The sequence below is a fragment of the Macaca thibetana genome, chromosome 9, assembly GCF_024542745.1.
Source record: "Macaca thibetana thibetana isolate TM-01 chromosome 9, ASM2454274v1, whole genome shotgun sequence".
Lineage (NCBI taxonomy): Eukaryota > Metazoa > Chordata > Mammalia > Primates > Cercopithecidae > Macaca > Macaca thibetana.
The window spans coordinates 29,377,679-29,405,644 of NC_065586.1; the positions used below are offsets into that span (position 1 = coordinate 29,377,679).

General features: G+C 44.2%; 1 protein-coding gene across 3 annotated transcripts in view; it reads right to left on the minus strand.

Moving 5' to 3' along the window:
* Positions 1-27,966, minus strand: part of LOC126962977 (supervillin) — a 270,490-nt gene that overhangs the window by 195,099 nt on the left and 47,425 nt on the right. Inside the window, exons 1-2 of one of the 3 annotated variants that reach the window (XM_050804732.1) lie at positions 23,934-24,221; positions 842-942 (exon numbers count right to left, since the gene is read on the minus strand). The gene's annotated coding sequence lies outside the window, so the exon portion shown is untranslated. Of the gene's footprint in view, positions 1-841; positions 943-8,262; positions 8,393-23,933; positions 24,222-27,966 lie in introns of those variants that run through there. The other 2 variants (XM_050804731.1, XM_050804733.1) reach the window with 2 other exon arrangements.

Sequence of the window (27,966 nt, forward strand, 5' to 3'; positions counted from 1 at the left end):
AAAACACTTGCTATTGTGTCTCTCAATAATTACCTTTCCTTATGTGTTAATGTATTTATTATCTATATATGAGCACTGTTAATCTCAGTTTTTGCTGCATCCCCAGCATCGAACACCATCCGTGGCTGGTGTGCAATCAATATTTAATGAACAAATGGAACACTGGTCTTAAGATGCCTCACAAGAAAATAGTTCCGTGAAACTCTGGTTAGTACTGCCCGCTACACACACCTATCAAGATGCATAAAGCTCATTAGTTCATTTAACTTTAATCCAATGCTTTCCAAACACAATTAGACATAGACCCATCCTCTGACCCCGGTCCCCACTGTATTACTGTAGGGAGCTGTGCTCCAGGGAACACACTTTGAGAACTCCTGCTCCAGAGAGGCAGGTCAAATAGCACAGTTTCCAGAAGGATGCTCCTGCTCCCACTCCTTTGGCTGGCTCTGCTCCTAAAGGTCCTATCTAATTCACACTCCCCAAAAGCTCCCTAATAGCCACAGCTCATCTCAGAAAGAAAACCACAGCTTTAAGTTTTCCTGTTCTTTCCTGGAGTTCCTAAAGGGCACACTGGGACACACGACCTCCGAGGAAAAATGAAGGCATTTCCAAGCATCACAATGGCTCAGCTCCCCTGTATGTCTGTGGTCCCACACCGCATCACAGAGGCCGCTTTAATCTTCTCCGAGCTCTGGTTTGTTGAACATGATTCAAACAAAATCACCCTTGTGCTTTAACCTCCAAAATCACCAATGTGCTTTAACCTCTTCTAACAGTGCAAGCAAAGTCAATAATGCGTTAACCACAAAAGCGTCATATTTCTTTCCTCAATACTTACCTTAACGCTGATATTTAAATCATGGCTTCAGATGTGAAATGACTTCAAAATCATCCTATGTCAGCTTTTCAAGTCCTCAAGGCCATCCACTCCAACTGTCTCTGAAAAAGGACAAAGTCTCTACTGAAAAATCTAAGAAAGAAAATAGCAAACAATACAAGACAACCACATGTACAAATGAAACTGGATACTCTGCTGTGATTAATTTGCTGCCTCCAAAGAGCTTTTTCCCTCTCAAATACTCATCGACATCAGCAACTACAAATTACAGGCAGTGGTTAAAGTATCTTTTTAAACCTCTTATAAAAAGTACTCAATAAAAGAATGCATTTTTTCCCATTCATCGTAAACTCAGTGAATAAAGTTATTTCTATGCAATGGTTCTCCAAAGCTCTTATTTTTCTGGGAAGACTAAAATTTTATTATTTGGTCTATAAGCAAGAGTCATTTTTGGTAAATATGAGTACTTCCTAAACTCAAATTTAAAATCAGATCCAAATATAGAGATGGCCAGGTATGGTGGCTCCCACCTGTAATCCTGGCACTTTGGGAGGTTGAGGTGGGAGGACTGCTTGAGGCCAGGAGGTCAAGACTGGCCTGGGCAACAAAGTGAAACCCTGTCTCTACAAAAAATTGAACAAATTAGCTGAGCATGGAGGTGTGCTCCTGTGTTCCCAGCTACATGGGAGGCCAAGGCAGGAGGATTGCTTGAGCCCAGGAGGTTAAGGCTGCAGTGAGCCATGTTTGCATCACTGCACCTCAGCCTGGGCAACAGAGCAAGACCCTGCCTTTAAAAAATTAAAAACAAAAGAGCAAATATGGAGGCTTGGGAACAGCATCCTTGTCACAAAGGGACATCTGAGAAAATAAGAAACGGGTTGAAATTCATCACGGAGTTGGATAGAACTAACAAAGACTCAAAACCACAGAAAAAGACATGCTGGGTAGAGAGTCAGGAGACTGGAATAACTCATCAAAAGCATCCAGGGTGAGTGATTTGGCTACGACTCGGTCTACACCAAGCATTCGAGGCAGAGACGATCTCTGCATTTATTTTCCTCAAAGAGTGAGGGGAAACCCCACCTAAGCTAGAATGTACCAGAGTAGAATTAAGGCAAGCACGCATTTCCCCTTGTGGTTTGCCTGACGAGGTGCAATTTGTATGAAAGATGACTCACAAGGTTACAGAGTCATTCCTTAGACTCGAGGGCTGACACTCTGTGTGGCTCTTGATGACTCAGCCTGGGAGAGGTCCCCAACACAGAAGGCTCCAGCCCTGCAATCCCAGACTACAGAGGAAAGTCCCTCGTTTATCAGCTGGTTAGTGGTTAACAAGCGTGGCTTCGGGAAGTCTTTTGTCTTAGGCTATGGAGGTCCATCAGAAGTTCTCATCTCCTCTCTGTTGTCTACTCAGCACTTCCTTGTATTCTTACCACCGGAAAAAGTCAGGAAAGAATTCACTACTAAAGCACAGAGGACTCTGAACTGGGCAACAGCTGGCACCACACCAGGCATTGCAAGAAACCACAGCTGAATCCCTTGGCGCTCATTTTTATAAATATTCCGCAGACAGGATGTCAGAAGCCTGGTTTGTCCGGCATAGAGAGAACGGGGTTCATCTCCAGAAGCCCAGCCCCAGAGGCAACTTCTAGGAAAAAAATCATCTTGTGATGGGTGCGGGGTCAAAGAGGAGTCAGCCCATGTGAAGTTCCCACAAGGTTACAAATTAAAATAAAATTATTGTCACCACTGCCTGGTGGAATTCAGACAGTCATGAACTCATTCCTGTAAGCCACAAAGATGGTTGCGGTAAACACAGACAAATTATTGGGTTTAAGCAGACTGTTTTTTGTGCCAACAACAAAAAAATCATTTTCCCTTTCCTCCACAAATCTCTTTATTAATAAAAAGATTTGGCGCCTTGAGAACTGGGCTAGACCAATGTAAGCCTCTCTTTCTCCCCTGGGAAAAAATCCTCCTTAGGGCTCCAAGCTGGTTTCAAAACTCCTTTGCCTGCTTAGGAAAAGGAGAACCCCTTATTGAACCAGCCACAAAAGAAAGAAAAAGAAAACTACTCAAAAAGAAAATGGGCTGGGCGCAGCAGCTCATGCCTGTAATCCCAGCAATTTGGGAGGCTGAGGCAGGAGGATGGTTTGAGACCAGGAGACAACACAGTGGGCAATAATACAGTGAGACCTTGTCTCTCCAAAAAGTAAAAAATTAGCTGGGCCTGCCTGTGGTCCCAGGTACTCAACAGGCTGAGGGAGAAAGATTGTTTGGGCCCAGGAGTTGCAGGTTACAGTGAGCTACGATTGTACCACTGTTCTCCAGCAGGGGCAACAAAGCAATACCTTGCTTGACTCAAAAAAAATTAAAAAGGCAGGGTGGGGTAGCTCATACCTATCATTCCACACTTTAGGGGGCTAAAGTGAGAGGATCAATTGAGCCCAGGAGTTTGAGACCAGCCTGGGCAACATAGCAAGACCCTGTGTCTACAAAAATACAAAAAATTAGCCGGGCATGGTGTTGCACACCTCCCAGCTACTAGGGAGGCTGAAGTGGGAGGATCGCTTGAGCCTGGGAGGTTGAGGCTGCAGTGAGCCATGGTCTCACCACTGCACTCCAGCCTAGACCACAGAGCAAAACTCTGGTGGGGGGAACAGGCCAAGAGAATCACAGGAAGCCAAGAAGAAAGGGCAGAATAGAAACATTCTCATCCCTCCCTATTCTTAAAGAGAGTGCTATTCTCTGCCCAGACGCTCACGTCTTCTCCTGGCTTATTCCCCTCCTGACCTCCAGAGCATGGGCTCTCAAACTCATCAGTGTGCACAGCAATCGCCTGGGGGCTCCACAACTGTGAGTCCAGATAGAAGAAAATCTGCAGTGAAATCGTGAACTCAGGGACAAAGGAGAAGTTTAAAAAGCCTGTGCCTGGGTCGGGCGTGGTGGCTCAGCCTGTAATCCCAGCACTCTGGGAGGCTGAGGCGAGTCTGGATCACGAGGTCAGGAGATCAAGACCATCCTGGCCAATATGGTGAAGCCCTGTTTCTACTAAAAATACAAAAATTAGCCAGGTGTGGTGGCACATGCCTGTTAATCCCAGCTACTCGGGAGGCTGAGGCAGGAGAATTGCTTGACCCAGAGAGTCGGAGGTTGCAGTGAGCTGAGATCGAGCCACTGCACTCTAGCCTGGTGACAGAGTAAGACTCCATCTCACACACACACAAAAAAAGCCTCTGCCTGAAACTCTTGAGTTCTAGAAATCTGGTTTGCTTAAAGACAAAGGAAAAACCTCAGTCACTAAAACTTCAGAATATATTGACAGGAAAACCCCACCATCAACTAGCTTTCATGCTGTCAGAATCATCTAGGAAAAAGAAAAGAGCAAGAATACAACCAGGAAAAGGGCCAAATTTAGGGACTGGTTGAAGTTCAAGAAACGAGTCAAACCGGAATAAAAGCAGAAAAGAATTCCAGAGAGAAACAGGACACCGGAGAAAGGAGAACGAGCATGATTCACGCAGCAGGAGGAGATGCTAGGTAAGCTGGAACCAGACCAGGAGGGCTTGTCTCTTCCCTCCACGGCTCTCTTGACCTTTCCAAGGCATTTCTTTCCTGACAAAACAAACTGTTACCGACTTTCACCAGGTTATCAACCCCCTGTGCAAAAACTCGGACTAGACTCTGGAACTAAATCTAGACCAATTGCATCTGGAAGAGAGATAGGCCGGACAAAGGCATCCTTTTAGGTTAATGTTTCAAGCCAGAGGTTTGACAGATGGTGCCCATGGAGGTGCCCACAGTGTATGGATGTTTCTGGTGAGTTTTTGTTTTCATCTTCCAACTTCTAGAACTGAAAATCAAATAAACTTTCTTTTTTTTTTTTTTTTTTTGAGATGGAGTCTCATTATGTTGCTCAGGCTGGTCTTAAACTCCTCGTTTCAAGCGATCCTCCTGCCTTTGGTCTCCCAAAGGGCTGGGGTTACAGGAGTGAGCCACCATGCCCAGGCCCCAGTGAGTTTTATTCACATAGTGAGTTTTACTCACATACTACCAAACTACTAGAGTAGCAAGTACCTCTAGGTCTGGAGCATTGAGCAGCAACTTATCCCTCTCCAAGCAGCCAACAACCTCCACTGCAGACCTCAGAGATGAGGCTGCCATGAGACCCAACTTTTATTCTGGCTTCTTTCTCCAACCTTTTTCCCTAGACGCCTTTAGCAAGGAAAGCTGGTTCTTCCAGACATATTCGCAGCGCCTCGGCCACTTCCTCCCTGTTCTCATACAAATCTTTCAGGATTCAGCCCGGATGCCCCCAGTTTCCAGGAGAGCTTCTCTGACTGCCTTCATCCATCCTCAGAGACCTCCCTGCCTCCTGAATTCATGCCAAACACCCGATCCTGATTATAAATAACAATATGGCTAATTCTCAACCATCAAGGGTTGGATTAGCCACAGGAATAATAATAAGTATAATAATCATCATTGTATTTGAACATTTGTAAAAAGTAAATAAACAAAATGCCAAATCAGCAAACCATCTCCCCATTAGAGAAGGTCCCCACTGATTGGAACTGCACAGTGACCTGCAGACATCACCGTGTCTGGAATAGTTCCAGGCATCCATCACCCCTCAGATAGCTGCCTACCACATTAGTGCCCAAGGCTTGCCATTCTGACAGCAATAATTCTAGAAGCAAACACATGGATGGGAAAGCCACTAGTAAGTGACTGGACTATCACATGTGTGAGCCAAGTTAGAAGAAATGAACAACAATAAAAGTGGGAAGCTGGCATTAGGAGACAGGGCAGCAGGGATAGTGAGAGGGAGGACTCCCTTCAAAGACCACTGGGCCACGCCTTTAAAAAGTGCAAAGGATGGTTCTCAATGACACATTAAGGCTAGCTGATCTTCATTTTAATGTGGTGCTTGTGTGTGTATGTGCACACACACACACAGAACACTTGGACAAAAGACAAATAATAGGCCAGGTGCAGTGGCTCATGCCTGTAATTTCAGCACTCTGGGAGCCCAAGGCGGGAGGATCACTTGAGGCCAGGAATTTAAGACCAGCCTGGGCAGCAAAGCAAGACCCCATCTCTACAAATAATAAAAAAATTAACTGGGTGTGGTGGCATGCATCTGTAGCCCTACTTGAGAGGCTGACGCTGGAGTATCGCTTGAGGCCAGGGATTTGAGGCTGCAGTGAGCTATGATCGCACCACTGCACTCCAGCTCGGGCAACAGAATAACACTCTGTCTCTTAAATAATAATAATAATAATAATAATAATAATATAATAATAATAAAATAATAGACCATTTTAAGAGTACTAACCATTGGCCCATTTTATTTGTCAAGAAAACTATAGAAGATATTGTGATCCTAGACTTGTAATGTTTTTACACAGTAAGACAATATCTATAGAATGGTGAATGTTGTTCCAAGTACTGGATTTTTCACTAAGTAAACATTGGTAGTTTCCACTATGAAGAACATATTAGATTTGATGGTGACTACTTTTCTGCACTTTACCTCTCAATCAACAGATACTTATATTTCATTTTTATTTTCTTTTGAGGCACAGTCTCCCTCTGTTGCCCAGGCTGGAGTGCAGTGGCGCAATCTCGGCTCACTGCAACCTCCGCCTCCCGGGTTCTGGGAATTACAGGTGTGCACCACCATGCCCAGCTAATTTTTGTATTTTAGTAGAGACAGGGTTTCACCATGTTGGCCAGGATGGTCTTAAACTCCTGACCTCAGGTGATCTGCCCTCCTTGGCCTTCCAAAGTGCTGGGATTACGGGTGTGAGCCACTATGCCCTGGTTGAGAGATGCCTATATTTCATATGGATTTTTCCCTCTAAGATCAGACTCGGTATTCATCAGCAAGACTCTTCTCCTGCACTGGATGTTTTCAGTGTTTCACAGGCATGAGTCCCATGCTCAACAAAGAGATGCGGAAAGACTGACAAGGAGGCAGTGGGCAGAGCAGCCATTGGTTCTCCCAGTGAGTGCGGCTGGCGGTCAGCACATCGGCAACTGCAAGAAGATGCTCACAGTCAAAATAGCAACTGACGCCAAGGGCACATCAAGGAGAGGGAGCTAAAATAAGCACCGCAATCCTCCCTGGTGAGATCCAGAAACTCCACCACCCCCTGTCCTTGGGGATATCTTCCTACGGGACACGTTCCCCATTTGATGGGCTTTATGCTGCCACTGGGTGACCTTCCCATGTATCCCATGACACCACAGTTCCGAAAAGGAAACATCAGGTCCTCGTACATTTTTTAGTACACTCCTGCAAACCCCTGGGAGATGTTCTGCTTCAGGGATATGGGTATTAACCAAAATCACAAGTGGAAAAATTAAGGTAACGGGCAGAATTCTCAACTTTAAGAATCTCTCATACACTTTTTCAAAATGTATATTCATAATTTTTTTCAAATGTATGTTTTTTTGATGGCTCCTACCACTTGCTTAATAGCAACCAGAAAATGAATAAATAAGTAGCAAACATTGAAGAAAAATTCAGGTTGGTGTGTGACAGATACATGCATGTGTGAATATGATTTTATATTGTCTATAGAAGGAGACCTTCTCTGGCTACCTGGATTCGTCCTCAGAAAACTCTCCCTCTCTCCTTAATTCATGCCAAATGCCTGATCTTGATCATAAATAATAACAATTACAGCTAATTCTCAGCCATCCAGAGTTGAATTAGCCACAGGAATAATAATAATAATAATAGTTGTTGTTATTTGAACATTCGTAAAAAGTAAATAAATAAAATGCCAAATCAACAAAACCATCTACCCATTAGAGAACAGTCAATTTTGTATTTGGTAATTATATATAGATATGCATACATATGCACACATACGTATATGGATGCATACATTTGTATATATGATGATAAAGCATATAATGAGCTAAGCTGTAAACAGAAAAACAGAGTGCAACATTTCAACATTTCAGTGTGCCTCAAAGAACACCATGATTTCCTCCAACAGTCCTCAAACCTGAAGAAGTTTGCAAATCATATGATCATATAAGTATATTTTTACAGAAAGGTCCAGGAGACAAGATTCATGCAGCCACCTCAATAAAAAGAGAACTAAGAAAGAAGCAAGGACTCATGCCTATAATCCCAGCACTTTAGAAGACTGAGGTGGGAGAATCGCTTGAGGCCAGGGTTCAAGACCAGCTGGGGCAACACAGTGAGACCCTATCTCTACAAAGTTTTTTTAAGTAAGCCTGTAGTGCCAGCTACTCAGGAGACTGAGATGGGAGGATCTCTTGAGCCCAGGAGGTCGAGGCTCCAGTGAGCTGTGATTGCCACCACTGCACTCCAACCTGGGTGACAGAGCAAGATCTTGTCTCAAAAAAAAAAAAAAAAAAAAAAAAAAAAAGAGACAAACCATGGTCTCCCCAGAAGCTCGCAGTAGAGTCAAAGCAATCGTGGTATCTCGAGGTATGCTGATCCGTCTCTGGACTCCTGAATCCCAAACAGTTGCAATCCAGGCAATTCAGCACCTGGCGAAGGCAAATATTTTCTGTTGCTCTCTACTGACTTCACAGGTGCACATTTTCATGAAAATAAATTACTACACTAGGTCTTGCTCTTTTTTGTCTAGGTGGACAACAAATACCAAACTTAAAAACCTACTGCTGGCCAGGCGCGGTGGCTCACGCCTGTGAGCCCAGCACTTTGGGAGGCCGAGGTGGGTGGATCACGAGGTCAGGAGATTGAGACCATACTGGCTAACAAGGTGAAACCCCGTCTCTACTAAAAATACAAAAATTAGCCGGGCGTGGTGGTGGGTGCCTGTAGTCCCAGCTATTTGGAAGGCTGAGGCAGGACAATGGAGTGAACCCAGGAGGCGGAGCTTGCAGTGAGCCCAGACTGCACCACTGCACTCCAGCCTGGACAACAGAGCGAGACTCCGTCTCAAACAAAACAAAACAAAACAAACCTACTGCTATGCAAACTATGTTTGGTAAGACAAATATACACTAAGAGATCCAGTTCACTCTTCAGACTCTCTGTCTATCAACCCCCATAATGGAGGAAAAAAGGGGATGGGTCCTGATTGATCCTGGATGACCTTCACCTCCTTTCTCATGGTTTAAGTGATGCCTTCTGGATGCATGTTACCGAGGGATCCTCCCTCCTTAGCCTCCCAAGAGTAGCCAGCCCTACAGGCGCATGCCATCATGCCTGGTTAATTTTTTATTTATTATAGAGATGGGGTCTCACTATGTTGCCCAGGCCTGGTCTCAAACTCCTGGCCTCAAGTGATCCTCCTGCCTCAGCCTTTCAAAGTGCTAGCATTACAGGCATGAGCCACTGTGTACCTGGCCTACTCCTAACCATTATGCTCTGATGTTCCACTCTTTCAAAAAATAATACAAAAGCTTTCAGAGAGGTCAAAAGGTTTTCACAAGATTTCACAACATCCTTCATAGTATCTCCAGGATAAATCTATATGCCTTTTAATAAGCATAGAGATTTGCACCTGACTTCTCTGCCAGGGGCAAAAGGGATCTTTGTCACTGAGAAAGCCCCAACACAGTTTTATATCCCACACCTAAGGATACCTTTTTGCCTGGAAAGACATGATAGGGATCTCTCTCTAGATCTGCGGATAGGAGTCCACCGCCTCGTACAGACGACCAGTGAGCCTGGTACACTTACGCCAAGGTCTCACTAAGGGTGGGTATTACCCTTGAGCTCAGTTTTACTTAGTTTGCTACACCCAAGTGAAACAGATGTGCACTTAGCATCTCCAGAGTACAACACACTGTTATGTGCAGAGAAGGAAAAAAGAAACTCAGGCAATAGTGAAGCTAGAAGGACTTTTAAGCAAAAGTAATTTGAAGTTCTAAGTAGAAGGATGGGAACACAAAATTGAGGGAAGAAAGGGGAAAGTCATATTCCGAGGTTTCTCTTCAAGGAAGAAAATCACACTGGGCATGATATGGTTTGGCTGTGTCTCCACCCAAACCTCATCTTGAACTGTAGCTCCCATAGAGTCCATTAAACTTCTTTCCTCTATAATATCCCGGTCTTGGGTATGTCTTTATTAGCAGCGTGAGAAAAGACTAATACAGAGCGTTAGTGCTTGAAGGCTCTGAAGCAACTAGGAGCTCTCACATTTTGCTGGTTGGAATTCAAAAAAGCGGCACGGGTCCTTTGGGAAACAGCCGAGCAGGTGTTTCTTCCTTTTTTCATAAAGTTAAACTTACCATATGAACCAGCAACTCCACACCCTATGTATTTACAGTGAAGAAGAGAAAGTGAAAACTTATGTTTCCAGAAAAATCTACTCATAAATGGAACCGGAGTTTTATTCATAATCACTGAAACATGGAAACAATCTCAAAGTCCTTTGGTGAGTGAATAAGCAAACTACAGCCATACAATGGAACACGACGCAGCAACAAAAAGGAACTGCTGTTGACACACAACAATGTGATCAGCTTAAGGGCATCATGTTTTTTTTTTTTTTTTGAGACGGAGTCTCGCTCTGTCGCCCAGGCTGGAGTGCAGTGGCGCGATCTCGGCTCACTGCAAGCTCCGCCTCCCGGGTTCCCGCCATTCTCCTGCCTCAGCCTCCTGAGTAGCTGGGACTACAGGCGCCCGCCACCGCGCCCGGCTAATTTTTTGTATTTTTAGTAGAGATTTCACTGTGGTCTCGATCTCCTGACCTTGTGATCCGCCCGCCTCGGCCTCCCAAAGTGCTGGGATTACAGGCTTGAGCCACCGCGCCCGGCCAGGGCATCATGTTAAATGAGAGCATCATGTTAAATGAGAGAAGCCAGACTCAAAAGACATCCTGTGTGACTCCATTTGCATAACATTCTGGAAAAGGCAAAACTATAGGGATAGAAAACAGCAGTCGTTGCCAGGGTTTGGGGGCTGAGTGTGGGGACTGATGACACAGGGGCAAAAAGGAACTTTTTCAGGATGATGGATATTTACATCTTGATTATGGCGGTGGTTACACAATGGTATGGGCTTATCAAAACAGACCTGGGCCAGGTGCAGTGGCTCACACCTGTAATCTCAACACTTTGGGAGGTTGAGAGGAAAGGATCATTTGAGGTCAGGAGTTCAAGACAAGCCCGGGAAACATAGTAAGACCATGTCTCTACAAAAAATAAAAATAAGCCAGGAGTAGTGGTGCGGCGTGTACCTACTGTCCTAGCTACTCAGGAGGCTGAGGCGGGAGGACTGCCTGAGCCCAGGAGTTTAAGGATGCAGGGAACCATACCTGTGGTGCTGTACTGTAGCTTGGATGATGCAGCAAGACCCTGTCTCTCAAAATAAATAAATAAATAAATAAACTGTACACTAAAAAGAGGCAATTTTATTATATATGCGTTATATACCAATAAATCTGACTTTCTAAAAGTAGCTCAGAGAAATGATGCCAATAAAATCATCTCATGGAATAGGGCTATTGTCATCTTCTAAAGGTTCTACAAACCATGTATGTAACTTCCTTTACTAACTCCCAGCTCCAATTTCTTCTCACTCTATATTTACAGGAAGATTATTAGTTATTTATTTTTAGAGAGTAAAGCTCCCTTAGTCATATAACATTTCTTAAAGCAACCTCTTGAGTGTTTAGATAATAATGGGAATTATCATGTATTAAAAATAGAGGAGTGCTGTACTGTAGCCTGGGCACCAGAGTGAGACCCTGTCTCAAAAAAAGAAAAAAAAATAGAGGAATATGGGGCTGTTTGCCCTCATGCTAAGTATGCACCTGCTCATCACCGAGGAAAGAAGGCAGAAAGGATCCAGTAGCTGTCTGTCTACACAGATGAGGCCTACAAAACCGCTAACTCACTGACATAATCAGGTACTACGATCCAAATGTTGAATTATGTTGAAAGTAAGTCAAGGTTACTGCTAATATCTTCAGGCAAGAAGTAAAATCTAAGATAGTTTTTTTTTCTTTGAGACGAAGTCTCACTCTGTTGCCCAGGCTGGAGTGCAATGGCGCCATCTCAGCTCACTGCAACCTCTGTCGTCAGGGTTCAAGCAATTCTCCTGTCTCAGCCTCCCAAGTAGCTGGGACTACAGGCACATGCCACCACACCCGGCTAATTTTTGTATTTTTAGCAGAAACAGAGTTTCACCGTGTTGGCCAGGCTGGTCTCGAACTCCTGACCTCAGGTGATCCACCCAACTTGGCCTCCCTGAGTGCTGGGATTACAGGTGTGAGCCACTGCGCCGGCCAAATCTAAAATAAACCTTGACCGTCAAATGGCAAACCTTTAGCGGGGCAGAAAGATTTTTTCAAATCACTGTACTATTGAAAAAACAAAACTGCACTACGATTCAGTCTACATACCCAGACCAAAAACAATGTGAAGGATTCTGGTTTTTTTCTAGAGTCAGTACTCCTGGTTGCCCACGTGTGCTGAGTACTGTTCTAGGCACTACAGGTACAATGATAAACCAATGTCCATGTCTCTATGGAGCTCACATTCTCTTGGGAGTAACTGACAAATAAATAAATGAATGGACAAATATACGCATTGATCCCTAAGAGACTGAACGTCAGCTGATAAGAGCAGGGAAGGAAAGGTAGACTAAGAGGATGGGGGATTCTGTTTTAGATAAAGTGGTCTGTGTCTCTGAGGAGCTACCATTTGAGCAGAGCCCCCAGAAGAACTGGGGAAGAAGGCTGGGGCACATCTGCAGGGAGAGTTTCACTGGGGGAAAGAACAAGCGCCAACTTCCACCTCTTGAGATGAGAGTATGACCGGTATGTGCAAGAAACTTGCAAAGTGGCCAGTCTGGCTGGCGTGCAGAGAGTGAAAGGAAGAGAGCCCGGGTAGCCAGCAGGAAGTGTTGGTCAGTGATGGCTGAGTGCTGGCCACACAGGCTCTGGGGCCAGGACTTTGGAGTTTATTCTCAGAGTTTCTAGAAGCCCCAGTTGGATAAAAACAAGAGAGTGACATAATCTCAACTTAGTTATAAAGACTCACTGTAGTTGCTCTGAGGAAAACAGACTTTGGGGAATGGGTAGACAGGAAAGTGGATGAGAAGAAGCATGGAGCTCTATAGGAGGCCCCCACAGCTCTACTGACAGAGACGATGGCCCTGGGCTGGGAGGTGACAGTGGAGGCAATGAGAAGCAGTCAGCCTGGGTCACTGAGTGAACGAAGGTGCCGTTGATGGAGATGGAGATCGAGACGTTGGGATGAAGCAGGTTAGCAGCCACCTGAATTGCTGGAAAATGTATTGATATCACTCTCTGGGAGTTAGTGATGTGATTTAAGATAAAGGAAAGCTGTCGGTCATGGTGGCAACGCCTATAATCTCAGCAGTTTGGGAGGTTGAGATGAGAGGATCACTTTAGCCCAAGAGTTCAAGACCAGCCTAGGCAACTCAGGGAGACCTTGTCTCTACAAAAAATTTAAAAATTAGCTGGGCATGGTGGTGTGCACCTGTAGTCCCAGCCACCTGGCAGGCCGAGCAGGGAGGATCACTTGAACCCAGAAGGTCGAGGTTGCAGTGAGCTATGATTGCACCACTGCACTCCAGCCTAGGAGATAGGGTGAGACTCCATCTCAAAAAAGATAAATAAATAAAATAAAAAGATAAAGAAAAGGTTAATTTGACCCCGACAGTTTTAAACCTTAAGACTTTAAACATTTTACAATGGAAATAGTTGACTCAGGACCAGTTTAGATATTAATTTAATCTTGCGATAGCATCTCCACCAACTAGGCCACTGACTGTATACAGCTAAGAAATGGATTTCTGTGAGAAGCGATATATTCCATTAGAGAACTTTCCAGGAAACAAAGATTTCCAGTGAAGCTAATGAAAGCTTCAAAGCTTTATAAAATAGATCATCAGTGCTTTGAAGAGCCCCTTTATTTAACCCTTGCTAAAACAAAAGCATGTCAGCCAGGCTGTAGAGTGTGGTGGGTACTTTCTGTCACATTTCTGCGACACAAAGGCTTAGTCTGATGGGAAAGAGAAGTCAAGTGACAAGAATCTTTAATTGGTTTACATGTTAAAGTCTTTTGTGCAAACATCGTTTGTTTGACATAATCCATATCAAAGTATTTATCGGCTTTACAGATTATTTTCTTCAGCTGTCCTAAGATTTATAGGTTGAGGAAACTCTGAGTTTTACGAAGCTGCATTTCATCTAGAAAGAGGCCAGAAACAACAAGAGAATGTAAAACAGGATCGAATTGATCCCTGCAAGTTAGAGTGAAGTGCAGTGGCAGGAAAGCCAGCAAGGCTCAGCCTCCATATTATACGATTTTGTACACATCCCAGAATCACATCTGTTTCATCCAAGACAGGAATCATGCCCAGGATTCAAAATGGAAGGGAAAGTTTAAATTGTTTTGATTGGAATAACTATGTCTGGCTAACATGTGCTTCTTCCAGGAGTCCATCAACTCCTCTATTTTCCATCTTTTCCTCCCGCTTTCCTCCTATCCAACCCTAAGAGCAACAGCAGAGTCTGATGAGGGACCAGATCAAAATCCACTTTGGAACACCAGGCGCAGAGACCCCAGAGACTGCAGGCACCGACTTCACTTTTCATCTATTTCCTCTGTTAAGGAGAAAATGTTTCAATCCAGCTGGAACCGTCTAAACCTTGAACCCATCTTAAAAACTTCATCTGCTTTTCATTTTTGAAAATTTTACTCAAAAGAAATTAGCTCCCCAAAGTAACCTTACTTATCCACCCTTCCATTATCAGCCAAGAGAAAAATCTCCTTTTAGTCACGTAGCCCCGGGATAGATGCCTTCAACAACTTCCCAATGTTTCCTTTCAATAACATTTTGGAAATCCTTTATTGGTTTTCCCAGGTGTTTTCCCACCACACTACATCTCTCAGGATATGCTTTGGAAAGATCTGTTCTTAAAAGAAAATTTGCTGTTTTGCTCTAAAGTATTCCTTACTCAAATCTCTGAACTTAGTGACTTTTCCCACAGTATCAACTATTCAACACAGATTTTTCTGGCTTATTGTTTTAAGATGTCAAGGATGCATTCTGCTTTTCCAAACTGAAGCTGGGACTTCCGATCACATATCCCCTCCCTTCCTACACTAACCAGCTGTTTCTGCCTCTTTCCAGAAGACAGCAGGATAGACAGAGGCTGTATACTCCAGGCTTCTCCTAGATCTTCCATTCAGATATTTACCTTATTTCTTTCCAATGGCTCCAGACATATCATCTCTATTCCTATTTTTTTTTAATCTCCAAGTTAAACTATACACATGGCCACACAATGTCAAACCCTCTGCCAAGACTGAATTAGTGTGGTTTTCTCTTTGGACTCCTCTCTAATGACCTAAAGATGTATTATATCTGGATTCTCAGAGGTCTGTAAAATATTAATCCCTATGATGTAAAATGCTAGAAAATTGGGTCAGTCTGAATCTCTATTATTAATCCCGCCTGCTATCATTTCTCTGTGAGGTTCTATAATACATTCTGAAACTGTCACTGACCAGAAATCCCAGTAGTTGCTGACCCACTTAAGAAGCTAATGAAACCTGTAGGCTCCCTCTCCACAAACATCCCCAAACAAAATGGTACCTGCAATTGCTCTTCTAGACCAGGGTCAGCACACTGTAACCTGTGGGCCAGATCACTGCCAATTTTTGCCAATAAAGTTGTATTCGAACACAGCCATGCTCATTCATTTCTGTATTACCTATCGCTGTTTTCATGTTCCAGTGTCAATGTTGAATAACTAGAGCAAAGACTGTATGGTCCACAAAACCTGAAACATTTATAATATGGCCCTTTACAGTTTGCCAATCTCTCCTCTAGAGTGTTAAAACCAATGACGTCTAAGACAATAACCAGAAATGCCACCCTGGATCACCTAAGCGTAGGAGGTTGAGGCTGCAGCGAGCCGTGAGCACGCCGCTGTGCTCCAGCCTGGGCGACAGAGCAAGATCCTGTCTCTAAAAAAAGAAAAAAGAAAAAAATAGAAATGCCACTCTAGGTGGCTTTGCAAAGTTACTTAACTAAATCCAATTTTCCTTAGGGTAAAACTTAAGTAATAAAATTACACACATAAGTGCCCAGCATGGTGCCTGGTATTCAGTAGGCAATTAATAATGTTTATTCCTTCCATTTGCTATGCTCCTCCTTGTGCTTCAGTACTAGGTACAAATATCTCCTCCTCTCTGCTGCACTTTCCCTGCAAAGTGGGAAGTTCCTTCCTCTTGGCTCCCTAAATTATTTTATCACTGCTATTCCATGTTCTCTTGAGCTACTCACTTATCTTTCTTAGAATTTAGAATGTGGCTTCCTCTGGAAAAAATTCCATATATTATTTATTTATCTTTGTTTCTCCAGTGCCTGGCACACAGCAGGATCTTAGCAAAGTTTTTGTTTGTTTGTTTGTTTGTTTGAGACAGGGTCTCACTCTGTTGCCCAGGCTGGAGTGCAGTGGTGTGATCTCGGCTCACTGCAACTGCAGCCTCCCAGGTTAAAGCAATTCTCCTGCCTCAGTCTCCCGAGTAGCTGGGATTACAGGCACCCACCACCACACCCAGCTAATTTTTGTATTTTCAGTAGAGATGGGATTTCACCATGTTGGCCAGGCTTGTGTTGAATTCCTGACCTCAGATGATTCACCCACCTTGGCCTCCCAAAGTGCAGGGATTACAGTCATGAGCTACTGTGACCTGCCTTAGCAAAGATTTCTTTAGAGAATGAGTGAAGAAATAAATCTACACTAGGAATATTCTTATTCTAAAAGATGCTGTGCAATGACCATTAATTATATGTTAGTAAATAATATCAGATATTCCAAGCTGAGTTTCACAAATAGTGAATACTTTTTTTTTTTTAATCACTGACTTAAGGTCCTAACTTGCTATGTATTTGTATTAGTCCATTTTTACACTGCTATAAAGAACTACCTGAGACTGAGTAATTTATACAGAAAAGAGGGTTAATTGACTCACAGTTCTGCATAGTGGGGGAAGCCGCAGGAAACTTAAAATCATGGCGGAAGGCAAAGGGGAAGCAAGGCATGTCTTACATGGCAGTAGGAGAGAGAGAGTGAGAGCTAGGAGGGAACTGCCAAACACTTTTAAACCATCAGATCTTGTGAGAACTCACTATCACAAGAATAGCATGAGGGAAACCGCCTCCATGATCCAATCACCTCCCATCAGGTCCCTCCCTAGATGTGTGGGGATTACAATTTCGAGATGAGATTTGGTTGGGGACACAAAGCCAAACCATATCAGCATTACAGCAGTCTTGCTAAGCAGCAAAGGACAGGGTTAACATTTCAACCATGTGTAGGCACCAAGAAGTTCTTAGACCCTAAGGAAGTAATAACGGCTCTTGTTAAAACCCAACTGTAGAAAATTCTCTAATTAAGCCTCTCATCTTTGAATGATAATGCAAAGTATGATATGCCTTGTCTGTAACAAGAGCCTCAATTTAACATTTCTACTAATAGTGATACCCTTTAGCATAAATTTTTTTTTTAAAAGGTGGGGCCAAGCACAGTGGATCACACCTGTAATCAGAGGATTTTGGGAGGCCAAGGCAGGAGGTTCACTTGAGCCCAGGAGTTTGAGACCAGCCTAGGCAACACAGCAAGACCTGATCTCTAAAAAAAAAAAAAAAACTAAAAATTAGCCGGACATGGTGGTGTGCACCTGTGGTCCCAGCTACTTGGGAAGCTGAGTGGGGAGGATAGCTTGAACTTGGGAGGTTGAGGCTGCAGTGAATTGTGATCGTACCACTGCACTCCAGCCTGGGTGACAAAATGAGATTCTGTCTCAAAAAAAGGTGGCGGGGTGTTTCTTAGCGTTTTTCATGGGTTTGGTTAGAAAAGATTCATTCATTCAAAAAGGAATGAATTAGTCACCGATTGAGGCAGTGAGGAGACAACAGCAAAGCAATAAAGTTCCTGGCCTTACTGTAGTAAAATAAATTAGCTTAGAAAAATCTCAGAATTAATGTTGACAAGAATCTTCTTGGAGTTATTTATATTCCATAAATTTTCCATTATATTATATTCCACAAATAAATAAGAATGTCTCGCATTTCCAAACTAGAGACAGGTCTCCATTTGGATTGTTTGCTATAGCTTGCTGTAACAAATGACTATGTACATGGTGACTTAAAACAACACAAATTCTTATGTATAGTTTTAGTTGTTAGATGTCTGGGTCTCACTGGGCTACAAGTCAAGGTGTTGGCAGGGCCTCATTTCTGCTGGAGGCTCTCAGAGAGAATCCATTTTCTTGCCTTGTCCAGCCACCTGCATTCCTTGGCTCACAGCCCCTTCCTGCATCTTCAAGGCAGCAACAGCCCTGAAGACCGTGTCCCATGGCATCACTCTGACACTGACTCTCCTGACTTCCTTCTTCACTTCCGTGGACCTTTGTGATTACAAAGGTCCCACCTGGATAGTCCAGGATAATCTCCCCATCTCAAGGACAGCTGACTCGCAGCCTTAATTCCCAACTGCCATATAACTGAACATATTCACAGCTTCCAGGGTTGGGATGTGGACATTTTTTGAAGAGGAGGAGATGGGGGCATGATTCTTCCTACCCCACATATCGCTAGAGCAATCAGGCCAATGAGCCCAGTCCACACGCATGGCCCCAGTATGAAGCCTGGCATACCACCATTTATAGAAACCAGCCCTCAGCCAGGCACAATAGGCTCATATTTGTAATCCCAGCACTTTGCAGGGCCAAGGTGGGAGGACTGCTTGAGGTTAGGAGTCTGAGATCAGCTTAGGCAACATAGCAAGACCCCATTTCTGTAAATAAAAAGTTAACCAATTAGCTGGACATGGTAGTGTATGCCTGTGGTCCTAGCTACTCAGGAGGCTGAGACTGGAGGATCGTTTGAGCCCAGGAATTAAAGGTTACAGTGAGCTACAATTGCGCCACTGCACTCCAGTCTGGGCAACAGAGTGAGACCTTGTCTCTAAAACAAACAAAAAAAAGAAGAAGAAACCAGCCCTGTCCAAGCTACTCCCACCCACGCAGACCCGCAGAACCTCACAAGGCACACCTCTGCTCTTCCACCAGTCCCACTGTAGCAAGCTTCCATTTCCTGTCCATCAAGCCATGTTACATCTTCACCCTCAACTGTTCTAAGAATAAAACTAATAATTTTTCTCCCCCTTATCCACCCTCCCAATAGAAAAACCATGCCCTTTCCTCCAGTCTTCACCCAAGTGTTACACAAAGATGTGTTCATGATAGTAAAGATGTATTCATGGGTATCTTATTGCTATATGCCTGATCAGCCCAATTGCCCATAGGACTGATGTTTATGATTTTAAACATAGAAATGGACCCTTCCCAATCTTGAAACCTGAGAAAGTTACATTTGTCTTATCTGAGCTCCTTTCTCAGGAAACCAACCATCAGTCCTCTGAGATAGTATCGAGGAGCTGCAACTCACCAGATCACTGCATCTAGGCAATAAAACACCTCACCCATCATGATACCTACTGACCCCCCTGCTTCCTGTTGACCAATTCCTCATCCTTACCTCTCCGTAATTCCTGTTCCCAGGCATGGTTACATTTCTTCCCTGCTATATAAACCCCTGATTTTAGTCAGTCAGAGAGATGGATTTGAGACTGATCTCCCATCTCCTCACCTGCAGCACCTGAATAAAGCCTTCTTTCCTGGCAATACTGATTGTCTCAGTGATTGGCTTTCTATGTGGCGAGCAGCAGCAGGATCAAGAACAAACCCCTGGTGTTTTGGTAACATTGCCTCTCTGTGTCACCTAAACATATATACATTCATTCATTCTTCTGTTTTTAAGTGGGGAAAAAAAGTGCGTGTGTGTGTGTGTGTGTGCACGATATAACTCTTTAAGAGCAAAGACTAACTCGCTATACAAAAATACTTGGTAAATGCTAGCCAGCTTACCCCCAGTGCAGAGAACTTACAAAGCAGTCTTTCAGCATGATGATAAAGTAAAACATGTTTCTGGAACTGCACACGGAGGTTTGCAGAGATTTCCTCTTGTCAAAGGTAAGTAGGAAAAAGAACCACAAGGGTTTGGCTGGCTCCAATGGAGCAAGAGAGGTCACTCTGGGTCCTGAGTTATCACCTTAAGGGGCCGGAGCAGCTGGCAGTTGGAACGCTGAGCTGGACATTGGTTTGGATAAATTAGAGCTAGCTCTTTCTGCTTTTGACAACAGCCTTGACCACATAAAGGGCTACATTTAGGTTGGCATTTGCCTAGCATGTAACACCCATTTGGCCGTATGGAGGAGATTTTCCACCTCTCTTTTCCTACTGGCACACAGCCGTGACCCTTGGGTCTTGGAAACATCTGTTGAGATTTAGCCTTGGTAACAACAGAGTTCTTCCCAGGTCATCAGAACCCATCTGCCTCCTGGACTAGAGATCACTTACTACTTAGGAACATTTCTAAATAAAGGATGACAAAGTAACTGGATCAACTACATGTTTCATCATTGCTATTTAAATGTGGTCATATCTCAATTTCAAATTTAAAAAGTGTAAACTTAAGGAAAGAGAAATAACTCCAGGGAATGAATAGGATTGAATCTCCCTCCCTGTGAATGCCCCAGATGTCCTATTCTATAAAATTCTACCCCTTCCCTTTTTGCCTTCAGCTCAGCACACACCTCTTGCTGGGAACTCAGATGCCACAAAGATGCATTCACTTTCCACCCCCAAGTAGTGTTTCCAAGCATGCAACGCGAAAGATGCTGGAAGGTCTCCATTCCTCGTGCCCCTTTGTCTTGTCATGTACTGGTGATATCCCCAAACCAAAGAAAAAATTTTGCCAGGAGAACCAAGCACAGCCCAGCCATGAAGGTTGTCAGTGCTGCTTAGAGTAACACCTGGGTCAGAATGACAGGATCTCACTCTTGCCCAGGCTGAAGTGCAGTGGCACGATCATAGCTCACTGCAGCTTCAAACTCCTGGGCTCCAGGTAATGGAGCCCATGTAATCCTCCTGCCTCAGCCTCCTAAGTAGCTGGGACTATAGCTGTGCAGCACTATGCTCAGCTAATTTTTATGTTTTTATAGAAACGGGTCTCACTATGTTGCCTAGGCTGCTCTCAACCCCTGGGTTCAAGCGATCCTCCATCCTCAGCCTCCCAAAGTTCTAGGATTACAGGCAAGAGCCACTGTGACCAGCCAGGATACATTTTCATTGGCCACTTACTGTCAGATTCCCAATTCCATAAGGAAAGAGGGAAAGGGATGGCCCTTTCTATCCAAGTGCTGTGTAAACTATGTCAGGAGCTCATTTGTGCTTGATGCTCATCCTTCAGTGATCACATCTTAATGTTCTACCTTCAACTCAAAGAAACTACAATGTTCAAGCAGGAAGCCACTCCAGCAATGACCCTGCCTACCTGCCTTCAGTCTAAGGTGCAGAAACATTTGTTTAAAATGGGCAATATCACTAGAAAGTCATTTATCTTCCTTTTAGAAGTGAAGCCAGGGTCTACCTTATCTGAAAGACAAAGGCTCTAGAACAGCAATCCCCAGTCTTTTTGGCACCAGGGACTGGTTTTGTGGAAGACAATTTTTCCATGAACCGGGGGTTGGAGGGGATGGTTTCAGGATGATTCAAGTGCATTACATTTATTGTGCACTTTATCTCTATTATTATTACACTGTAATATATAAGAAATAATTACACAATTCACCATAATGTAGAATCAGTGGGAGCCCTGAGCTTGTTTTCCTGCAACTAGATAGTCCCATCTAAGGGTGATGGGAGATAGTGGCAGATCAGCAGGCATTCGATTATCATAAGGATCACGCAACCTAGCTCCCTCAAACGCGCAGTTCACAATAGGGTTCATGCTCCTATGAGAATCTAACGCTGCTGCTGATCTGACAGGAGGTGGAGCTCAGGGGGAAATGAAAGCAGTGGGGAGCAACTGCAAATACAGATGAAGCTTCACTGGCTCACCTGCTGCTCACCTCCTGCTGTGCAGGTTCCAAACAGGCCCAAACCAGTACCGATCCATGGCCCGGGGGTTGGGGACCCTGCTCTAGAATCTTGCTAGAGCCCTGCATCTGTGAATGACAGGTGTATGTTGATTTAGCCAAGAGGCCGTTCCCTGGAGGAATTCTGTTCAGTAAATGCAGGAAACTAGCCTGAGTAAGAAGAATCAACAGGCTTTTGTTCAAAATGAAATTAGTGAGCAGAGTAGAAGCTGGAAGATGTGTGGGGGATATTAAAACCCATGTTCTCTTCTTGTCCATTGCTTCTGCAGCTCTCCTCTCACATTTTATGTTGAGGGTACCCTGAGGTGACCTAAGCTGAATGCATGACCATCTCCCAGCATTGGTTTTCTTGTAGCAGCCCATGCATAAAATTAAAAACACCTGGGTGGCCGGGCACAGTGGCCCACGCCTGTAATCCCACTACTTTGGGAAGCTGAGGTGGGTGGATCACCAGAGGTCAGGAGTTCGAGACCAGCCTGGCCAATATGGTGAACCCCATCTCTACTGAAAATGCAAAAATTAGCCTGGCATGGCGGCACACGCCTGTAATCCCAGCTACCTGGGTGGCTGAGGCAGGAGAATGGCCTCAACCTGAAAGGCAGAGGTTGCAGTGAGCAGAGATTGTGCCACTGCAATCCAGCCTGGGCAACAGAGTGAGACTCCGTCTCAAACAAAACAAAACAAAACACCTGGGTTTAGAGCTGCTTGTAGGCAACTAAGGGGACTAACTTGCTCCACTAACTTTTACTAAATTCTCAAATGTCATGGTAAATACAAACAACATATATTTGTGAGAAGAGAAGATGTAGGTAATGAAGCCAGTGAAGCCACAGTTTAAGAAACAGCGACAACTTCTTTCTGCATGCAAGTCTCCTCTGCATCAGATGGGACTTCTTCATCAAATATGTTACTAGAAAAAGAAAAATCTAAAACCAAAAGCATTGAGTACAGATTGGAAAGTCTGGAGATGAATGATTAGAAAGTCAGCTACTTTTTTTTCCTTTTTCTTTTTTTTTTTTTTTTTGTTTTTGTTTTGAGATGGGGGTCCCACTCTGTTGCCCCGGCTGGAGTGCAGTGGCGCTGATCACAGCTCACCGCAGCTCATGCCTGTAATCCCAGCACTTTGGAAGGCCGAGGCAGGTGGATCATTTCAGGTCAGGAGTTCAAGATCAGCCTGGCCAACATAGTAAAACCCTGTCTCTACTAAAAATACAAAAATTAGCTGGGTGTGGTGGTGGGTGCCTGTAATCCCAGCTACTCAGGAGGCTGAGGCAGGAGAATAGCTTGAACCCAGGAGGTGAAGACTGCAGTGAGTTGAGATCACGCCACTGCACTCCAGCCTGGGCGACAGAATGAGACTCCGTCTCAAAAAAAAAAAAAAAAAAAAAAAAAATAGCAAGGAAAGTGACAGGGAAGGAGAAGGCAACCAGCAGGCATGGACACCACCTGCTGGGCTTGCCTCACAAATAACTGGCTCGGGAGCAGGAGAAGGAAAGTTCATGGGAGAAGCTCAGAGCACTGGAGGACAGAAGAGAGGTGAGTTCCCTGTGAAGGTAGGGCAGGAAGCCGTCATAAAGGGGTTGCATTTGTAATTGGCATGGTAGGGAATGGGGCTAGGACTGGTACAATTGGGAAGGAGGGAGAAGGGAATTGTGTGGGAAGAGAAGAGGATGAGCCAAAGAGGATGGGCAGGAAAGTGAGATCTAGGGCACATGCAAGTGAGGAGGGATGAGAAGTCAACAGCAAGGATGTCACACAGAATGACAGCCTAAGGAACAGCTGGTGATGGAGAGTCTCCAGCCACCACAGCACAAAGCATGACATGCAAAGGCATGATGACTTCTAAAGATGGAATGGTGTGTGTGTGTGTGTGTGTGTGCATGTTGAGAGAGAGAGAAGAATGAGGAGGAGGAGGAGGAGGAGGAGGAGATAAGAAGCATAAGTTCATGATTTCATTAAATTAACATCCTCCTGACTGTCTCAAAAGTATCAGCTCACGAGAAGACAACTTTAAGTCCTTGCACCTAAAATTTCCTTTCCAGACAAAGAAGCTTAGCATAGAAGTTGGGGAAAAGTGTGCCTACCTCTTTCCTAATGATCACATCGGAAAAGCAGCCAAAAAGTAAAACATTCCCTCCGGGCAGCAGTTACTCAAAGATGGTATCAGATCATCAGAGCTCGGCTGGATGCTCCCACCAGTCGGACTTCCTCCTTGCTGCAAACCACACTAGGCACATTGCAGTAAGGCTTACTGCCTCTGCGCTTCCTTGTCTCATTTGTTTATTTCAACAGATGCAGGGCTTCTTACACAGGCTTGGAAGGGAGACCAAAAGGGCACCTTAACCCTGATCAGGAACAGACCTTCTGCCTCCGTGTGACTTACCACACACTTCCTCTCAGACCTGTCTTGAAGGGAAGGCTCCGTTGTGACACCCAGCACACGCCCTTCCTGTCCCCCCTCCCTCGGCCCATCAGACAGTTTCCTGGGAGGGGCTGGTGATCCTGGCTAGTCAAAGGTCCTAGCATGGATACCCACGCTGGCTCTGGACTTTGCATCTCTTCCAAATCTCATTTGTATGCATCTTGGAAAGAATCTTCTACACCTTAAGCAGCATGTTGGCAGATCTTAACCTCTAGTCACACCCCCTCCAACAACACACGCCCTCCTCAGCCCTTTTGAGAGAGGTTCCCACGTGTAGGTATCTCAGTCCACAGTCCCTTAGCCAGGGGAGAGGGCAGCTGCTGTGTCAGCCCATCGATGAAGTGACAGACGAAGAGACTCCTCCTGCCCCCAAGAAGCTTTCAGTTTAGCCAGAGAGATGCATTTGTTATCTCATTAAGTAAATATTTGTCAAGGATCTACTAAGTTCCAGACACTGCTCTAGGTTCCTGGTATAAAGTAGCAACCAAAACAGAAAGAAATCCTTTTGCTCCAGGAGCTTATTGTCTAGTGATCAGTGAGGCGATACCCTTTACACACATAATTAATAAAAGGAACCAAACCAATGAAACATGCAAAGGGAAAAATGATGTTGCATTTAGAAGGAAGAAGGAGAAACACTTCTTCCTGGAATTAGATGGGCTTGGTGAGGAAAGAGGAGTATACACATTCTGTCACAATTCAAATAGGCTTTTCTAGGTTCAAGTGTATGTTAGCTACAGGAATGGTCATAGGATATTCAGATGTTCTCAAAAAACACTGTGCTTCACCTCATGTTTAATCACTATTCACCTGTCCTCATAGAATGGTTAATGGGGAGACTTGGCCAAGGGAGGCAGAAACTAAGGACTCATAGGTAGCAGAGCACGTGGGTCCAAAGATGGTGCTAAGATTCTAAGTCAGGTGTTGATAAAAAGAGTCAGACTCTGTAACATTTGAAGAGATTTATTCTCAGCCAAATATGAGAGGCCAAGGGCCCACGACAAAGGCTCAGGGGATCCTGAGAACATGTGCTCAAGGTGATTGGGCTACAACTTGACTTTATGGATTTGAGAAAGGCAGAAGACTTCAATCAATACCTGTAAGATGTACAATGGTTTGGTACAGAAAGGTGGGACAACTGGAAGCTGGGAGTGGGGGTGAGGGTTTCCAGGTCATAGATAGAGTCAAAGATTTTCTTATTGGAAATTTGCTGAAAGAGTTCACTTACTCTCTAAAGACTTAGAATCAATAGGAAGGGATGTCTGGTTAAGATAAGGGGTTGTGGAGACCACAGTGTTAGTATGCAGATGAAGCCTCCAGGTCACAGGCTTCAGGCTTCAGAAAACTGATTGTAAATATTTCTTATTAGACTTAAAGAGTCTGTTCTATCAGTCTTAAGGTCTGTGTTGATCTTAATGCTGGTCAGCTGGGTCTGAATTCCAAAAGGGAAGAGGGTATCATGAGGCATGTCTGATTCCCCCTGCCCATCATGGCCTGAAATAGTTATTCAGGCTAATTTTGGAATGGCCTTGGCCAAGAGGCTGGTTCATTCAAATGACTGAGGCGCTTAGAATTTTATTTCTGGTTTACACAGGCTTTTCATAATCAACTTATAGCAATCTTCTCCCAACCCAGCAAAACACACATACTTGCTTTGCACATACTTTGATCACATCTTTTCCCTCAGGCAGATTTTCATTATCATTTACCCCGATTCACCTGCACTTAAGAGGTTCCCTGGGATCCAAACACAGCCTGTGCCAGACCCTCACTCTCCATGCACTCTGGGCTCCCCCACCTTGCACCAGAGAAACCCGCTGCGTTGCACTTCACCATGGAAGCGCAAAATCATCCTCACTCTGAATAGCCTCTTTAACCTCATGGCACACTGGTCAGGAAATATGCTTGAGAATAAGCTTTTCATGAAAGTCACCCCAAATCATGACAGAAGCACCAGAAATTACAAGTGCAATAATTGAGTGAACATCTTTGCATAATTTTTTTAACGTGTGAAAACAAAAAGCCAAACCCCACCCCCCCAAAAACTCACAAAACTATGCTTCCTTTGGGCCATCAATAGAGAAGTTGTAGAATTCCTTTTGGCTAAAATGGACCTAGGAAGATTTAGTTCGACCCACCCCAGTTCAGGGAGGCTATTCTGCAGCAACATCCTTGTCAGACAAACACAGAGTTTCTATAGCATGAACCGAAAAAGTATCTGAGACAGGTCTCAGTCAATTCAGAAGTTTATTTTGCCAAGGTTATGGACCATGACCTGTGACTCGGCCTCAAGAGGTCCTGAGAACATGCGTCCAAGGTGGTTGGGTTACAGCTTGGTTTTATATGCTTTACAGAGACAGAAGACACCAATCAGTATGTGTGAGGTACACACTGGTTCGATCCAGAAAGGTGGGACAACTGTGGCGGCGGGGGCTTACAGATCATAGGTTGATTCAAAGATTTTCTGTCTGGAAATTGGTTGAAAGAGTTAAGTTATTATCTAAAGACCTGGAATAGATATAAAGGAGTGTTTGGGTTAATATGGGGGTTGTGGAGACAAAGGTTTTTTTTTGTTTTTTTGTTTTTGTTTTTTTTTTTTTTTGAGACGGAGTCTCGCTCTGTCGCCCAGGCTGGAGTGCAGTGGCGCGATCTCAGCTCACTGCAAGCTCCGCCTCCCGGGTTTACGTCATTCGAGACAAAGGTTCTTACGTAGGTGAAGTCTCATAGTCTCATAGATGGCTGCCCCCAAAGGCAATAGATGGCGAATGTTTCCTATTCGGACCATTAAAAGGTGCTAGACTCTCAGCCAATCTCTTCAGTATCAGGAAAAGACCTGGAAAGGGAAAGCGATTCTCTATGGAATGTAAATCTCTCCCAAAAGAAACAGCTTTACAAAGCTATTTCAAGATATGTCAAAGGGATAAAATACTCTGATTTGTTTTCAGTGCCTGCTATCGGCCATATGATGCTACACTAGAGTCAGATTGGAATTTGGTATCTTACCGTTATGTCAGTCTTAGGATCTTTATTTTTTTTAACTTTTATTTTAGGTTCAGGGGTATTACATGTGCGGGTTTATTATGTAGGTAAAACTGCATGTTGCAGGGGTTTGGTGTACAGATATTTCATTATCCAGGTAGTATGCATAGTACCCAATGAGCATTTTTTCTGATCTTTTCTCTCCCCCAAGCCTCCACTCTTAAGTAGGCCCCAGTGTCTCGTGTTCCCCTCCTAGTATCCAGGTGTTCCCACTGTTTAGCTTCCACTTATGCGTGAGAACATGCAGTATTTGGTTTTCTGTTCCTGTGTTAGTTTGCTAAAGATAATGGCCTCCAGCTCTATCCATGTTGCTGCAAAGGACATGATCTCGTCCTTTCTTATGTCTGTGTAGTATTCCATAGTATACATGCACCACATTTTCTTTATCCAGTCTACTACCATTGATGGGCATTTAGGCTGATTCCATGTCTTGCTATTGGGAATGGTGTTGTGATGAACATATGTGTACATGTGCCCTTATGGCAGAACAATTTATACACTTTTGGGTCTATGGCCAGGAATGGGATTGCTGGGTCAAATGGTAATTCTGCTTTAAGTTCTTTAAGGAATTGCCACACTGCTGTCCACAGTGAACTAATTTACACTCCCACCAACAGTGTATAAGCATTCCCTTTTTTCCGCAACCTCGCCAGCAT